A 6,036-nucleotide genomic window follows, 5' to 3' on the forward strand; every position below is an offset into this window, starting at 1 on the left:
GCGAGTCAGCCAGGTCTCGCGAGGGTCAGACGAGGTGCACCGAAAGAAAGAAAAGGAAAAGTGCAACGCAGATCCACCACCAGCTGCAAGCGGGCAACGCCGCCGTGTTTACGCCGGTGATATCATTTGTGTCGTTTTTTACGCTTCTGTTCTCAGTTGTCTCATGCATTCCTTAATGCAAAAAAACAAAAACCACGATCAAGGAAAAACATCCTCAAGCAGTTTGTCAGTGAAGTGGTTTCCTGGATTGCGACAAAAGCTGTCTTCAGTTTGTATGAACACATTCGATGTGGTTTCACGAAATACCAGTGAAGTAAAAAAAAGTCCTCTTATGTTTTGGCTTTTTTTTATATATATATATATATATATATATATATATATATATATATATATATATATATATATATAAATATTCCAAGCCAATGTCTTGGGGTCATCGTCTGAATCCAAACCTGAAACCAGAAAAAGCACAGAGAAAGGACCAAAAAGCGTCAGTGTGAATATTGTTAGAATCTTTTCTATATTCTACCACGTTTATTTGAGGAATTTCACTCCGCAAAACTTTCTATAATCTACAAAAGCAGAATGTTACCAAGGAACTTGTTCTTCAACATGTTGGAGAAAAAAAAAATCGAATCGTCGAACCTCAGAGAGCAACGGCCTCGTCGCTTTACTGTCACGCAAGCGTTTGTTTTTCAAATGATGGATATCCATTGTGGAATTAAAAAAAATAAATAAATAACTGTATTTGATTATGGCTAGATATTTTGTTTTTAAATGCTCTGTTTAAAGGGTAAATGCCAACTTCTTCTTCTCTTTCATTTTTCTTCTTCGTCCCCGATTATGTGAAGGCATTTTATTGGAACCATGATATATCATCTTGTGTTGATGTGTTTGGTGGTATCGGGAAAAAAAAGCACTTGCTGTCTCCACTTCAGTTTTCTACTGAACAGATTTTATTGAGAGTGAGAGTGAGAGAGAGCGAGAGAGAGAGAGAGAGAGAGCAGTGAAGTATTTAACTACTGTATTTAACAGTATGTGAATCATATCGTGATATTTACCAAGCAAATGACCTGTTGGTTTGTTCTACAAAGTTCTACATCGCAGCAGCGGGAAGTGATGAGATACGATCCAGGTTTTGCCCGATATCAGTTGAGTTCACTTGCTCCGGTGTTGTTTTGGTTTTTTTCTTCTCCCCCGTCTGTCGCCGTTTCAAAATGGCTCTTCTCCCTCTTTGAGTTGTAAAATGAAAACTATTTTTTGTTTTATCTAATAAAATATTCCAAATGTGCTCTCGAAATGGTCTTTTCGTCTCCAGAGAAGCAGAAAGCCGGCGCTTCACGTGGCTGCAGTCAGAGCGGACGCCGGCTCAGGAGGTGGAGCGGGTCGTCCACCTAGCAGAAGGTCAGAGGTTCAATCCCCTCAACCGTCGACGGCAGTGTATGAGTGTATGTGTGGATGTGTCTTGTGCTGTAGAGATCCACATAAAAACAGTCAATTTGTCTTTAACCAAAGCTGCACAAAGCAAATGTCCTGCCTCAGTTTGACGTACTTAAATATTGTACATTAAATAACTGCAATAAAGCTGCAACAGTTAATCGATTAGTAATCGATTACTAAATCTTAATTGGCAACTATTTTGACAATCGATTAATTGGTAGATTTTAGTACGACACTTCCAAAATCTAATTTCTCAGATTTCAGCTCCTTCAATATGAATATTCTCTGCTTTCTTTGCTCCTCTGTGACAGGAAACTAAATGTATTTATGAGTGTGTGGACAAAACAAAACATCATCTTGGGGGTTTGGAAAACACGATCGACATTTTTCACCATTTTATGATATTTTATGAACCGATTAAATAATCGAGAAAACGATCGACAGATTAATCGTTTATGAAAATAATCGTTAGTTGCAGCCCTAAACTGCAATGTTTTGTACCAAAGAAAATGAAAATGAAGAAAGAAAGTTCCATTTTCAGTTATTTGTGATTTGTATTTGTGAAAACCGCCTTGGGATATAGGCCGCACACACAATATACACACACCTGCATACCTCCAGCTGTTCCCACCGCCTCTCCTGTGCAACCACGTGTTGTGTGTGTGTGTGTGTGTGTTGTGTGTGTGTGTGTGTGTGTGTGTTGTGTGTGTTATATGTGTGTGTGTGTATGTGTGTGTGTGTGTGTGTGTGAAGCAGCAGAACAACACGTGCATGTCAGAAATGAAGACGCTGAGTTCAGTGTAGTTTCACATATGAAACGACGCAAACACTTGAAACTCACGTTCAGTCATTCTCCTGCGTTTGAGGTCACAGACATGACACTGAAGTAAAAACACGAGGTTGTGAGCTCATGTCTATTCAAATTTGAATTCATACTTTTGAAGAATTTGTTTTGGAAAATAGAAAAAAAAGGTTGAAACATTATTAAATGGATGTTTTAAGTTGACTAAGATTTCAGGAGCCAGTGATTCATTTTGACTTGATAAAAAAGGGGATGTGCTTGAAAATAAGTTGTTTCCATAGCAACCCCCGCTGACACATGCATCTACGCACACACACACTGTACAAAAGTATTCACACTGTAACAACACACTTTTACACACTTTCTCTATCTATCACAGAAACACATACACTCGATACACACAAAACTCTACTGCTACTACTTCAACCACACACACACACACACACACACACACACACACACAGAAAACGTCTCTGAAACCTTGAAGCTGTTCTGTATGAACAGAAAGCGTCGCCGCCCTTTCGACACTATAGCATCAGTTTAATCTCTCAACATAATATGACACAAATTCCTTTAGTTTCAACATTACATTTTTTAAAATTGATTTGATGTTTTGTGCACCGTTCAGCTTGATCGGTGATCTAGGAAACTTTGGACTTCACATTTATTTTTATTGGATAAAAATATGAAAATTAGACGTCAAAGGTTTTGCTTTTGGAATCGAGTCAATTGGTCCTAAACCTGTATTTTTCCATACTGTAAATCCACTGCTCTCTCTCTCTCTTTCTCAAGACAAACCCGCGCTGAGAAGTCCTCAGCGTGGGAGTCTACTTAATATTTCATTTTTGTTGCCTTTCAAACATCTTCATGGCCTTTGGTCCACTTTGGCTTGAGTGGAAATTTCCACCTAGAGGCTGCAGATGAAGCCTTTTCACCATGACAACGCAAACTGTGGCAGCGAGGGGGGGGGGGGGGGGGCTCTGCTGTGCAACACGCACTGCTGCAACACAAAGCTCAAATTCTGGGAAGCAATTAATGTAAACAACGTTCAAATATTTGGTGTTTTGATTTTTTTTAAAATATGTGTAACCCTTACCATATAGAAATAGATATAAGATTAAAGATTAGATAAGAGTACGCTTTATTATCAGAATGCTGTTAGAAATTTTGCTCTGCTCGACAACACACACACAAAAACAAAACATATAACCATACAACAAAGCAAATACATAAACACACTGTCTACATCACACATCATGAACAAGTGGCTGCCGTGCAATTGATATCACCGCTCCCTTTGGCATTAAGTGTTCAGTCCACACAGGGACACTGAGGCCTAACTTTGATTCAACAGTTTGACAGACTGAGGAACTGATCTATCTTTATTTATACATAGATAAATAAAGATTTATTCATAACTAATGAGTCTGTTCAGTCGAGTTTGATGCGCCTGACCAGCGCGCATTTGTACAGATACAAACAAAGACAGATGCCATCAACACGGAATAAAAAAAAAAGGCACTCATCAGAAGCAGTGATACAGTTCTATGAAGACGGAGTTCACGAGATGTCTACAGGAGGCAAAGAGTGTCCGAATTCATGCATGGGAGCAAAAGGCAGATTTGGCCCCAGTTCTGTTCGTGCGGTTGGAGGCGGAAGGAGAAGTTTGACTGATGAGTGAGTACTGTGTGTACTTTCTTCATGCACAATATAGAATCACTGCGTCCGAAGGTGATACAGTATGATCCCTATTCGTAGCATCGTGCAAAAGTCACAGGATCCTCAGAGGGAGACAAGGAGGAAGCAGCGAGAATCGGTTTTCCGAGAAGCAGTGAACACAAGTGCTGGCTGAGTGTGTGCTGTGACCTCTGACCCCTCTTTAAAATACCGATATACTCGTTTGCAAGTCTGCATTTGCATGTGCACAATGTCTCTCTCCCCCCCCGCCCCCCTCATGTCCTGCCTGTTTGCATTCTGATAACTTAGCGCTGCGTGAACGAGGTGCGGCCGAGCACATGACCGGGATGTGAGCTCAGCTGCAGACTCTCAGACGAACGGCAGCGATAGCGGCCGAAAGTTTTTTGAAGAGAAACTGGTAAATATTTTTGTCTCGTGTGATCTGAATGTTAACACGTGTCGCTATTCAGGGTTTTTTTTTGCAAAATTGGAAAGTTTAAATACGACGTCTTGCGTTGAAATTTGGCCCTGATGTGCAACCATATGGTGGATTTACTACTTTTTAAAATACAGGTCCATAAAATAAATGCTGCATGTGAACTATTACACTCATGTCGCAGATGATTTTTGTGTATGAGTTGGTAAAAAAGCAAGTTTGATGTTTGGATTTGTCAATCAGACTATCAGACTCTCTTCTCATGCAGAACCACAACAACAGTTTAAAGTTATAGAGTTATCATAAAACTTTATTATTGAACACATAGCACACACTTGCAGTACTTTGCTTTGGCCAGCAGGTGTCTCCATTCTAACTCAATCAAACGATTTCCCACAAGCAGATTCACAGTGAAGCTGCACAGTGGAAACTTTACTCTGAGTAAACTCCAAGAAACGAAACCAGTCTTTTGAGCTTTATTTATTTATATTTATTATTTTTAAATATATATTGTTATTTCGTCTTATTTTGGGTTAAACATCTGATCTATAGGATCTGTAGGTTTTGACCTCATGCTGCTTTAAAAAACCCTGTGATGCTTTTTTGTTTGTGTTTTGCAGCTTTTCTGTCTGTCTGGATGAGGAGATGTGATGTGTTCATACTTGTTGAAATGTATTCATCTACAGCGTCTCTTGGAAGCATATTCAAGTTTTATGAAAACCATATTTTTTCTGCATTATTGTTTAATAATGAAAAAGAATAAACAATATGTATATATATATATATATATATATATATATATATATATATATATATATATATATATATATATATATATATATATATATATAATCTCACCGTGAATCTGACATAAAAGTTATGGGAACACACAAGTTCAAATGAATATACTCGAAATATTGTTTATTGAAAATGAAATTGAAATGAATATGCTGTTGACATGAATTGTGTAGTGTTCACTTTGTTTACATGGCAACAACAACAACAACAAACAGTAAGGCCTTTAAGTCGTCAAATCATTAACCCTTTTTAAATGACAAACCAAAAGAGGAATATCGGGATTTGAAATAATTCAAAGCATAATACATTTTCACGCATTTCTGCAACACATCCGTGAATCCGCGCCGTCACCGCGCCTCCGTCTCCGCTCTCTCGTTGGTAACCACCCACTTGAACCGGAACCTTTTGTCGGGATGTGCAGCGCCTCCCCGTCGGTCTCTCCCTCGCCCTGACAGCCACACCACCACCACCACCACCACCAGCAGCAGCAGCCTCCCTCCCTCACATCGGTGTGTGTGTGCGCGCCGTGGCCGCTCGTCTCTGCCCGGCCGGAGCGGGATGCGTCCTGTTGGATGACGACGCCCCGGGACCTCGGCGGCAGGACGCTGCGTTGAACACGTCGGCTGCCAACTGGGGGAGACGAGGGACACCGTCTTCATCCTCCGTGATCCGTGGACTGGACGACCGCGCTCCGACGCGCGGCGGATGCTCCCTTTACGCGCACCGGTGAGCCACGGTGTCCGGGCGCGCTCGGGGGGTCGGTGACCTCGTCGTTTGGAGCGCCTGCATCTCAGCCTGACAACCGGGTAGATACGGTCCATACAGGAAAAGGGGAGAGGGGGGGGGGGGGGGGGGGGGGGGGGGGGGGGGGGGGGGGGGGGGG

The sequence above is a fragment of the Scophthalmus maximus genome, chromosome 5, assembly GCF_022379125.1.
Source record: "Scophthalmus maximus strain ysfricsl-2021 chromosome 5, ASM2237912v1, whole genome shotgun sequence".
Classification (NCBI taxonomy): domain Eukaryota; kingdom Metazoa; phylum Chordata; class Actinopteri; order Pleuronectiformes; family Scophthalmidae; genus Scophthalmus; species Scophthalmus maximus.